The 12,885-nt window shown below is 39.4% G+C and overlaps 1 pseudogene; it reads left to right on the top strand.

Annotated features, from left to right (window-relative positions):
- LOC143690684 (COX assembly mitochondrial protein 2 homolog pseudogene) overlaps positions 1-10,668 on the top strand; it is a 40,802-nt pseudogene extending 30,134 nt beyond the window's left edge.
- Positions 10,669-12,885: the final 2,217 nt, after the last annotated feature.

Here is a 12,885-nt window from a genome sequence, read left to right as displayed (position 1 = left end):
ACTTCTTTGCTGGATCTTCCTTATTTCCCCAATCCCTAAATCTCTATGTATTTGAATTTTCCTCTGATGTTCAGCCCCATTTGGAATTCTTATATATCTATCAAATATAGCATGCTCACATTGGAATTACTCTAACTTGTTTTTCTCCTGTTTAACTTATTTGCTCATGCCAAAACTCTGGAATCACCCTGGACTGTACTTTTGGCCCAAAATACCATGTCCAACTCTTGAACAAATCCTGAAAGAACTACCTTCAAAATATACCAGAATCTGTCCACTTTTTTTCTAAGAACATACCTCTTATCATCATAGCCTAAGCCACCAAAATTCTCTCCTGAATTATTACAAAATCTCCTTTACTTTTCTTGCTCCCATAGGGTGATCCTTTTAAAATGCAAGTTAAGGCAGTACTTAAGATTTCTGTGATAAAGAACAGTTTTTAAAAATTTCCATTCCATCATGCATTGGCATTTTTGAAAAGTATAATATAAACAAATTACTAGAAAAATGAAAATTTAAAAAGACATTAGAAATTACCAACCCAATTTTTATTATCAGATTCAACAGGCATAAAATGATCTTTCAGGAATGAGAACCAATATAAAAACATGTCTTTAACAAATTCCAAATGCCTGCTCTCAGCTTATCTAATTCTTTTGTCACAAGCATGTGACAGACTGCTCAGGACCGATCCAGGCCCATAGGCCACCCCTTGGGTAGCATGAGGTGAGACATGTCAATTAAATGATTTCCACAGTACTACAATAGCAGCCAAAGGCCTTGCAGGGGCCTGAAAAGCCCTCCAGTTCCGGGTCCCTCATCAGCTCTCTGACCTCTTCTTTGGCAGCTTGTCTTCTAGATTAGTCTGTGTCAGCCACACTGACCTCCTGCTCTTCCTCAAATACACCAATCATCTTTCTACCCCAGGGCTCTGTGCTTGGAGTTTCCTCTGTTTAGAATGCATTACCCTCAGAAAGTCACTTGACTTCCCTCACCTTCTTCAGGTCACTGGTTAAATGTCGCTTTTGAGGGCTGCCCTCCCTACCGCTCTACTTAAAATAGCAATCCTCACCCATCCTCAAAATGTTTTATTTAATTTATTAGCTATCTTCCCACACTAGAATGTAAATTCCCTAAAAATAGGGGTGTCCTTGGTTTTATTCACTGCCCTGTTCCTAGTGCTTTGTATAAGCCTGGCACATGATAGATGCTAAAAATGACTTATTGAAAAAAAATGTTGAAAGAGTATAACTCTTAAGAATATGTCATCATTATGTTGATATTTATTTTAGTTTGCAGTACCTTAGAGCAGCTAGAAGTGAAAACCTAAAATTGTGGAATTTTAACCCCTACCAAACTCTGAAATCCGTTCTACAACTAATTGTTACATGTGCTTTGAAATGTATTGCTTTTTTGTGTATATGTTATTTTTCACACACACAAAAAAGGAGAAGTATAACAGAGAAGGTAGGATTTAACAAATGAGTATGGCTGCTGAATTATTATATTGATATTTCTCTTGGTCTCCATCATCTTGGAGCAATTAGTAGAAAAAATGAAAAATCAGGGAACTGTAACTCATACCATACTTTAAACTCTGTTCTATAACTACTTGTTAAAATACACTTGGAAATTTATTGCTTTTTTTTTGTATATATGTTATGTTTCATAATAAAGAAAATTCTGAAAAAAAAGAAAAAAATTTTTACCTTCTGTATGCCTGTATTAGTTAGGGTTCTCTAGAGACATAGAATCAACAGGGAACACTTGCAAATATAAAATTTATAAAAGTGTCTCACGTGACCACAGAAATGCAGAGTCCGAAATCCGCAGAGTAGGCTGTGAAGCTGACGATTCCGATGGAGGGTCTGGACAAACTCCACAGGAGAGGCTTGCCAGCTGAAGCAGGAAGCACCAGTCTCTTCTGAATCCTCCTTATAAGGCTTTCAGTGATTAGATTAAGCATCACTCATTGCAGAAGACATGCCCCTTTGGCTGACTGCAAATGGAATCTGCTGTGGATGCAGCTGACATGATCATGATTTAATTCTATGAAATGTCCTCATTGCAACAGACAAGCCAGCACTTGCCCAACCACCATTTGGCCAAGTGGACACATGAACCAGACCATGCCAATGCCTATCAATAGTTATTGGTTAATTGAATTATGGTGAACATCTACAATTTTTGTTTGCCTAATAGTTCTATTATCTTAGAAATTGCCTTTGTCCATTCACATGGCCTCTATGGAGCTGATATATGGAAAGAGTTAATTGTACCGAAGGGGGTATTAATTAATGATACCCTTTCCTGAGATTTTGAACATCAAACTCTGAAAATTATAGTCAGTACAGTCAGAAATAATATTTCCTGTTGTGCAGAGAAAGCTATGTGGCAGTAAAGGACCATGAAATGGATCCAAGGAGGAAAGCAGATCAGGAGGAAGAAAGTTTAATGTTGCTTGAGTCCTTGGTTTTAGCTGTTTCTGACCTTCTATGGCATCTCGGCCGTTTCTTCAATTGTTCAAAATTTCTCAGATTCCACAATCGGATGAACCACTTCTTTTATTAAAGTCCGTTCAAATTGAGTTTCTGTAGCTTGAAAACAGATGCACATACAGCAGAGAGTGATGAGGGCATTACAAAGGATGATGTATAACAATTTCCTTGGCATAGGAAAATCTCCATAATAGATTCCTGGTTAGGAAAGTAAGTTGCAAATAAGCATTGCCCTATTATGTAAATTAGTGCATATTACATATACACATATGCATAGAGAGAGGAATGAAAGGACATATGCCAAACTACAGTTGTGCTTGGGTGGTGTGATTTCTGAGTACTACTGCTTTTTCTCCCTTTCTTATCTTGTTTGTATTTTTAAGATTAAATAGTTGTTAATGCAAAAGAATACGAATAACTTCCCCTTACTTAATTTTCCTGATATTTTCATTCAAAATACTTATGAATAGAGGGAAAATTATGTAAGAATTTTCTGGTTCTTGACCCCTTTACCCTCCTCCTTACTTCTTCCTACTCTAATAAATTTGGCATCAACTACATCCCCCTTCACACACCACCACCAATTTACTAATGAAAACGTCAATAAAAATAAAATTAGAACATATATCTTCTCAAATGTCCTAATATAATCACTCTGTTCTTTCATCTCTTTTAGGATCAGAAGACTAAAAGGGACTCTTAAAATTCAAGAGATTAATTTTTTTTTTAGGGAAAAAAAATCAGTGACCAGATTTCATTGAGCATATGCAATTTGAAAAGCCATGTTAGTTTTATAGGGACCCCAAAGAAGTGTAATCCTACCCTCAAGAAACTTAAAACCAAATGGATTATAATACAGAAACAAATAAAAGTTTTCCAGACAATGAATCCTAAATGGCATGTTAACTATCACGCCTTCAGAAGAGGTAAACAGCAATTTGACAGAGATGGTCAGGGAAGCTTTGTGGGAAACACTGGAGTTAGCGTGACAGAGAAGAAAGACACCACATTGGTGTGTGGACTGTCTCACTTGAAGGAGATAGGTGTCGAGCTAGAAATAGTATAGAACATTTGCAGGGACAGTGAGTAGGTGCCTTAAATAAATCAGTGGGTACTGGCTAGTTGGTGACCAGGTTGTAGGGGACTTTTTCATACCAGGACAAATAATTTTTCTTTTAGTTCTTCGTCTAGGATTACGAATAATAGCTTCAGTTCTTGTGACATCTCTGATCAATTAAGAGTAACTCTCTGGAGTCCTACTGTGAGAAAGAACATAAGGCACTATAATCAATTAATGATAGTCTAGCCTAGGCATGGAAGCAGAGAGTACATCAAGTGTATCATGGTGTTATTTGATTTTATTGAAGATAATGGGGGGGGGGGCTTCGATTTTTGTTTTGTTTAAATTTTGATTCATGCTCCTTAAACAAACTTTTGATCCCCATGTAGGTCTCCCTAACAGGTAGGATGTGCAACTTGCTTTTTGAATTCATTATGTTTCTTAAATATACAGTCCGTCCGCATTGTTCATGAATTTCATACTTGCAAAGTTGTCTGCTCACTAAAAATTTATTTGTAACCACCAAACAAATATTTGTAACACTTTCACAGTCATTTGTGGACATGCTCAGGGTGACAAAAATTTTGACAGGCCCATTACCAGCTGAGGAGGCTGAACAAAGTGACATTTTGCTTTCTTGTTTCAGTAATCATACTGTAAACAAATATCCCACTTGCAACATAGTTAGTGCCATGGTTTTTTTTTTGCATTTTTGTGCTTCTTCTTCGTGCTTTCACTGTGTAAAATGGCCCCAAAAATAGTCCTGACATGCTATCTAGTGTTCCTAAGTGCAAGAGGGCTGTGATGCGCCTTAAGGAGAAAATTTGTGTTAGATAAACTTTGTCGAGGCCTGATCTACATGTTGTTGCCTGTGAGTTCAATGTTAAGGAATCAACAATATATATCAAATAAGATGCCTTTAAACAGAAACACACATAAAATAAGGTTATATATTGATCAGTTGATGAAAATTTCAAAAGTTTTCAGGAACCTAACCCTACTTAGGTTCTAATCTAAACCTGTAACCCTATAACCTGTATTTCCCCTAACAGCAGTGGTTCAGAAGCCGCTCATTCAGTATTTGTGGTCATTCAGAGAACATAAATGCTGTGAATAATGAGAATTGATGGCACTCATATTGCTCTGTGTAGCTATAGTTTATTTTTACTGTTGTATGATATGTTGCTTTACAAGTAAAGTCAATCCTCTGACTAAGAATTGTTATGGAAAATCAGTATGAGTCTTCTGATTATAATTTAAGTTCCCATACAGTTTTTCTACTGGAAAAAGAATGTGCTTATCATGGTGGAGGAGCATCTTCAGGATGTGAGAATTGTGCTTCTTATTATAAATGTATAAAGTGCTATGCTGTGTCTTGCTCTGGCTCATGCATGTTTTAGCAAGGATGAATAGATCTCTCATGGCTAGTCATGGACAGGTCTCCAGTATCTGAAGGTGAACAGCCAGTTCAGGCAAACTTCCTTTAGATAATGTCAAATCTGTGTCATTTCCAGAGGGTTGTATGTTCCCTAATAATTTTAATTAACTCACTCTGACTCCAAAGATCATCCTTTAAATGTTTTTGAGTGTGTAATGTTTGATAAATGTAAAAGATTATGGTAACATAATAAAATATATGCCCATGATCCCGCATCTGAACTTAAATAAATAGCAAATTACCAATAACTTGCTTGTATCCAATGCTTTTCTTCTCCTGCTCTCTTTAAGAGGCAAATATTATGTTGCAAGTTGTGATTATCATTCCCTTACTTCCTTTAATTGATAATTTTAGCACACATATATATCACCATATATTTACTTACTTTTTCTTGTTTTTAGCTTTAAAATGGTTTTAGCATAAAAATGATGCCATACTCTTTGTAGGTTTTTGCAACTTGCTTTTTCCACCATTACCTTCCTAAGACATATTCATATTACCGTGTGTAGTTGCAGTTTATTTTCATTGCTCGCTCCTATGATATGCTCTTTTTGTGATTATACCAGCCTTTTATTGTTTTATTCTGTCAATTCACAATTGACTTATTTGTGGGTTTTTTTTCACATTGCAAAAGTGCCCCTACGAGAATTTTTCTTCTCTCCTTTTGCTCTGTATAAAAGTTTTTCTTGGGTATATATATATATCCTGGAATGGCACTGCAGGATCATAGGATGTGTGAATATTCACCTTTGTGAGAATGAGCAAAATTGTTTTCTAAAGTGATGTTACCATTTTATAGTTCCATCACTGTTTACAAGACTTTGTGTCTTCCTTAACATTTTTGAGTGGGGAATGACCTAGGAAAGTGATGTTTTGGGAAGAGAAATCTCATTTACATGCAGGATGGATATGAAGGAGTAGAAGCTTAAATTGGGAAACCCACCAAGAGGGTTATTAGAGTGGTCCAAGTTTATGTAGCATCCTAAACAGGATAAGCAATGGGCTTGGCTGACCAATTATTCTTGCCACTGTATTTGGTTAGTAAGGGGGAGAGAAATTTAAATATAACTTCACCATCTTTAGTGTACACCAGAATTCAGTTATTCAAACCATAAAAATGTATTGAGAAGTTGTTATTTGTTAAACACTGACTTAAGTGAGAATGTAAAGATGAACTACAATTTGACAGTTAAGGGAGGAATAAGCAAGTTAACTGATAGCTGCAGTACACTGTCATCAGCATGAGGAGGGGGCCTAGCACAAGGGTGTCCAGTCCAGTCTAGCAGGGACCACCCAGAGGAGGGTTTGCTGGAACATCTCAATTTTGAGAAATAGGCATTATATAGGAGAATGAACAGTAGACTATCTCTTCTAAGACCAATGATTCAGAACATGGAAAGGCAAGGAAAAGTGATGAGCCTGGTGCATTTGGAAAACTGTCATTGTTTCTGCCTGGCCAATGCCTGGCTAGAGTGTGGGGAAGGGCTATAGCAGCAGGTGGGAACCAGACCCGGTCATGCTGAGTTGGAACTTTTTGATGACAGTAGCTGGGAGCCTGCAGGGTTCTAGCTCTGTCTCCACACTCACCTCTCTAGGTGTCTGTCATAGTCAGGTTCATAAGTCAACTTGCCGTGGTAGTGCCCATTTGTCTGGTTGTGCAAGTGCTGGCCTATCTGTTGAAAGGACATTTCATGGACTTAAATCACGATCACGTTGGCTGCATCCACAGCTGATTGCATTTGTAATCAGCTAAGGGGAGTGTCTTCTGCAATTAGACACTTAATCTAATCACTGGAAGGCTTTTAAGGAGAATTCAGAAGAGACAGTCTCTCTTCCTGCTTCAGCCTGTGAGCCTCTCCTTTGGAGTTTGTTGAGGACCTTCATCAGAGTTACCAGCTTGCAGCCTGCCCTTTAGACCCTGGACTCTACGTTCCCACAGTTACATGAGACACTTTTATAAATTTTATATTTATGGATATTTCCTGCTGATTCTGTTTCTCTAGAGAACCCTAGATAATACAGTGTCCCACTCACTTTTAATTCTTGAAGGGTGACTTTTCATTTCCATTTTTTAAAATGTGAAACCCATAAGATTTATTTGTAAAATGCATCTTACAACTGAAGAATAGGTCCAGTCAAGTAATTTAGTTCCTACTACCAAAGGAATCATTTAAAAGCCTTTCTGGCTAAGGTGGAAAATGCACCATTTTCAAGATCATTTTACCTATAGTAGCTTACTATCCCAGGCCTTTCCTCACTTCCTTGACTTTTTCCATCCCACTGTACTAGCTAGGCTTCTGCTTTCTGAGTGTTCTTTGAGCTTTATTGTATTATGATTAGGATGATCATACAATTCATCATCCTACAGGGTGCACTTTAGAGACTGAAAAGAGGTGCTATTTATAGCAAGAAGGATAAACCAGATTGTCCCTATATGTTTGCTTCCTACCAGTGACTTTCCAAGCTTCAGATCCCCTAGCTCCATATTAATACCTGGATTCCATACATTTCCTCACTTGGACAAAGCTCCTTGCTTGCCTTTTTCAATTCTTTTTTAATTTGCTTTAGCAATTCTTGCTTTAATGTCTACCAGGCCTCTAGAATCTGCTATCACCTACCCTTGGCTATCAGAGTGGGAGGACAGAGGAAGTGAGAGCAGTCAGGCCAGGATGTCGAGGGTGTTCTTGAGAAAATAAACACCCTCACAAAGCTGGGCAATGATTTTGTGTAAGTTCTCCATCCCAGGCTCCCTGCTTGACATTCTAAGTAACTTATTCCTAATCTTGTGAGCTTAGTATTATTATATCCATTTTGAAATCCAGAAAGGTTAAACAACTCTCCTAAAATACCACTGCAAGTAAGGATTTAAACTCAACACTGTCTTTTCTCTAAGTTCAAGCCCTTTCCATGATAACACCCAAAGGGGTTAACAAATGAAACTAAGGTAATGTGAGACAAAATTCGAACAGGAGATCATTATGCTAAGAGATGCCAGAATTCTTTGGGCAGTGTTCAGAGGTCTATCCAGAAGGATGGATGGATACCCCAGCTGTGGAGCAATATCTGGCATGGGCAATCCTTGGAGATCCAGGCAGAGAGGCAACTGATTTCACCTTAGGTTATTCTCTCACAAGGGCTGAGGTTGCAACAGAAATTGGTGAACAAATTCACTAAGGTTTAAGGCAACGGAAATTGAATATGCATAATATACTACCGATAAGACATAGCTGAGTAAACAGGTATACAACCAACATTCCCCCGGCTTAATTAGCTTGTGTTAGAAAAGGCATTAATTTGTAATATTCAAATCCCTCTGGTCCATTTTCCCTACTTGCTGAAGTGAGGCCTGCAGGCCCTGCAAAGTGTCCTCCCCACCAGCATTTTGGGAGCCTTTAGAGAAGTGTGCTCAAAGATAAATCTGCTCGAAGGACCATTCTGGAATCCAGCTGCTAGATGTTGCCTCATGGGATTCTTTGTCTTCTTCCAATGTCACAGGCTCAGTGACATTGTACCTGCCAGTATCCTGCCAGGTACTGCCAGAGTCCTGGGGATTGAATTCCAGGTATGCATAGTGGTCTATGAAGCACCCCAGTTACCACAGTAGGGCCTTCAGGTGGGGCTCAAGGCGTCTGACTCCTTTGTCAACCGAAGCAGTCCACTTGTATCTGGAACATAAGGAGTTTCCTTGTTGGATTTCTTTGAAGAAAATGTCAAAGTTCTAAAAGTTGTTCGAAAATGACTTTACCAGAGCCTTTATGGTGCCAGGACTGTGTGTGCTTGGGAAAAGTGCACCGGTGCTCATATTCTTGCTTGATATGGAATTTTGTCACCTGGGGAAGAAAGCACTGCTGTTTGAGCCTGAGTCTCACAGAGCTACTTATTAAAATAATTCTCTCCCTATTCTGGTTTCCAGCTGCTTTCTCCAGCAGTATCAAGCCTGATCTGGGGGATAGGAATGAACACTGTATATTTTTCCACCACTTCACCTGTCTCTTTCAGAGTTGCTGGTCGCAACTAACCAAAACTTAGCAAGAGCAGAAAAGAAATTTATTAAAGTATATCACAGATTCTCCAGGTGACCAGAAAACAGGCTCACAGATTCCACACTCAGGATCAATGCCAGAATCACATAAGATGGGCTCTGGTAGAAACTGCTCCGCAGACTCCACCCAGCATAGACTCCGGCTGGTGCTGCCAATACTGCTGGGGCCGCGTTGTGGATATGACCTCGGCCATTGTGCCTCTGGGAGTTGGAATTTCCTGCTGCCACTCTCACCAGAATGGATTCTAGCTGGGACTTGTTTCTTTGAACCACCTGCTTTTAATTCAAAATATTGCTCGAAAGTTTGTGATTGTTCGGGTTTAAGGTCACAGGCTCATGTCCTAGCTGCAAAAGAGGGGGAAAATTCTCCAAATAAGGAATGTTCTGATTGTGCTGGGAAGTCAAAAAGAATGACAGATGTTCACTTGACCATCACTACCCCCAGATTCTCTTCCTCTCCCCACCTCCCCTGATCCACACTTTCTCCTTTTTCCAAATTCACTCAAAACCAAAAAGCTTCATTAAAATTGAATTTTCTGAGGCCTTTCACCACCAACTCATTAAACACACCCAGAGAGTAGAAATACCTGGGATCAAGCCAAATCCCCTGAAGTGCTCCGCAAGAAAGAATCAAACAGCCCAACAACCAGAGTCTATATAACTACAAGGCACGAGAAAGGATGGCCCCATACTGAGAGAGAAGAAAGGCATTTTTTCATTATGGTGAAAGTAGATTTTAGTTTATGCCTCCAGGAATATGAAAGGCCATAAAGAGTCTTTTTTTTTTCTTTTTCATTTTCTTCTTTCCTTTATTCTTCACTCAATATTCAACTTAAATATTTATTGAGTGGATCTAAACGCTGTTAATAATGCAGTAAATGAAAACCAAAGCCCTGCCCACATAGTGCTTGTATTCTAGAGGAGAAGCAGATCATGGACAGAGAGTCAAATATATGAATAATATAATTTCAGGTAGTGAGAAGTATGGTAAGGAAAATAAAGCAGGGTTAAGGAACAGAAAGTGCCTGCACCAGAGCTCATTTTTATCATGAGGCCAGGGAAGTGGTACTTGAACAGAGAGTTGAATAATGGGATAGGAATAGTCAAGATAATTTGGAACAGGGGACCCTGACACAAAAATACATTCAAGTGGGTCACGGCTGGCTATGGAGGGCACAGGAGCCTTAGCTCCCTGCTGAGCTGCCAGTCCTGGGCTGGGGGGTAAGAAATCTCTGAGAGTGAACAGGCCTCAGTCCTCCCATTGGGGATGCAGGTCGGGTTGTTCTGCTGTGGCTTGTCACTTTCTTCTCAGGATACATGCCGACTTATCTCTATACTTGCACCCTGAGGAATGCAACATCTTGATTAACTTGCTAAAGGAATGTCACAAAAATCATTCTGAAATTTTTTGGGCATTGCGATAAACTTGATCGGGAGATGAGAAATGCTTAAAGAATGAATCCATGGCAAAGAGAACCAAGAGCAGGGAGCAGGCAATGTGATGTGAAAGAGATTTTTTAATCCTCCCAAGGAATCTGAAACATATATTGTATTTTCACTGGATGCCTTGGCTGAGAGAAAACCTAGACTCTTGGTTGATAGTCAAAAGGTTCCTACTGGCTCTCTGTGATCATATGACCAGAAAACGTGACCCATTCTTGAACCATGGAATAAAAGGGAACCCTGGAATCTAAATATTTGTTGGGTGGAGCCTTCAGAAGCAGTAGTATCTCTCTTGCCTATCAATAGACCCGACTTCTTACGTGTTCCTTTCCTTTGTAGCCTCTTCACCTCTGAGTAACTTATCTCCCTCAATAAAATAATGTATTTTAATCAGAAAAAAATATATCCAGGTGCTGAAGTTAGAGGAGAAAGGCCAGTGTGAGGCAGGTAGAGAGAAGCCCAAAGATGAGATGGGAAGAATAAGCAGGGGCCAAAACACAGAAGATCTCCTAGTCCACAGTTAGAGGCATGGGTTTTATTTTAAACATAACTGAAAACTGGTGGATGGTTTTAAGATCAGATTTATATTTTGCAGTAACATGATCAGATTTATACTTTGCAAAACTTCTCACTGGCTGTTGATTAATACTGCATTATGCAGGGCTAAGTTAGAATGGGGAAACCTGTTAGGAAGCTTTGCTATAGTTCAGGTAGGGATCTGTGTTGGCTTCCAGGTTTCCACCATCGGTGGTGGTGGTTGAGAATAGCTCAGGTTTGCCATGTGTTTTGAAGCCAGACCTGTTATGGCTTGTTGAGTAGAGAAAGAAGGAATCCAGTATGAATTTCCAGAAAACCACCTTGTTGTTGATTTTATTTGATAAAAATGGACCCAACAATATTTCCTATTCCATATGCTCTCACAGAACCTTGCCACTCCTCGATGAAGAGGTAGATCTATGTCTCCTTGCTTTGAAGGTGGAAGGGTCTTTGTGACAGCCTCAGCTGTTAGAATTTGGTAGAAGCTGATGCTTTGGTAGAAGCTGATGAATTCTGAGGTTCGGTCACAAAAAGTGATGCTGCTTCTGCCTGTCCTTCTTGCTGTGCTCACCCTTGTAGTTCAGTCACCATACTATGAGGAAGCCCAGATCATGTGGAGAGGCCAGCATGAAAAGGAAGCAAAGCCCCTGGCATTCAGCGTCAGCTGAGTTTCTAGCCAACAGCTGACATCACCTCGCTAGCTTTGTGAGTGAGCCTTCTTGGAAGTGTGTTCCTAGATGAATGCTTGATTCATCTTATGAAAAGACTTGCTCAAGCCCTTGATTTTATCTACACTGGTGTCTAGGACTATACGCCATTTTTTTCTCTTTTTAGCAACTGGGTCCACACACTGGGTATAAATGGCCCCAAGCTCAGCCTCTATTTTATGTGGTTCATAAAGCCCTTCTCCCCATTTATGTTCATCAGAACATAAATTTAATTTGATAACTAATCGAATCCCTCATTGCACAGTGCACTCAGTTTTCATTCCTCTGCCGCCCTCTAAAGGTCACTAGCCACAGTGTCCCATTTAGGTCGTCCGTCTTCAGCAGGAACTGAACACATCTGAGCATTCTGTAGCACTCAGCTAGAAAAGTCTCCTCTAAAGCTTAATGTGGATCTCTAAAAAGAGTTTTTACTATCAGTAAAGATGGGGAGTAGAGAAGATGCCAATCTCAAACCCATAATCAGTATTTATAGATGTTTCCAACATCCTCCAGTTACTTTCTTTATATTTGGACTTTCTAGTTTTTCTGTATGGAAGATCAAAGAAACTAAAAAGAAAAAATAGTCAGAATTCATGCAAAACTAGCCACCTTGCCTAGCCACAATCTCACCTAGACACCACCTCCAGCTTTGCTCCTCTGGGTTTTCCACTTCATGTTGAGCATTAAGACACTCCTACTTTCATGTTCTGAGGCTTGAGCTCCCTGCTGGTGGGTGGGAAGGGGCAGAGGGGATGAAAAGCTTACTGAGTGTGTGCTCACCTGCTATTGGAGCTGGGCTCCTGCTGACTCGTTGGCTAATATGCAAAAAAGAGTCAAAAAGAGGCAACAAGAAAGTCAACCAGGTTTCTTAGATCAAAATATCCTTACCAAGTTCTCATCTCTCCAGTCCTTGTTGCTGAGAGAGGAGAGTCATCATTACTCAATTTTAGTTCATATCTAAATAAAGTGGGTGATCATTTTAGATGAAGGTCACATTAGGATTAAGCAGATTTTTGTGCTTGTTTTTTTTGCGGGGGGAGGGTTTAAGAAGCCTCCAGGATCATTCTGATGTATGCAGATCTGACACAAGAAATGTTGGCATATAGGTTTGCCAGAAAAATCGAAAGTTATCAAATATTATTAACATTATTTCTTGCATT

The sequence above is a fragment of the Tamandua tetradactyla genome, chromosome 7, assembly GCF_023851605.1.
Source record: "Tamandua tetradactyla isolate mTamTet1 chromosome 7, mTamTet1.pri, whole genome shotgun sequence".
NCBI classification, from domain to species: Eukaryota; Metazoa; Chordata; class Mammalia; order Pilosa; family Myrmecophagidae; genus Tamandua; species Tamandua tetradactyla.
The sequence above is the reverse complement of the archived record's forward strand: the minus strand, read 5'-3'. Positions and strand labels throughout refer to the sequence as shown.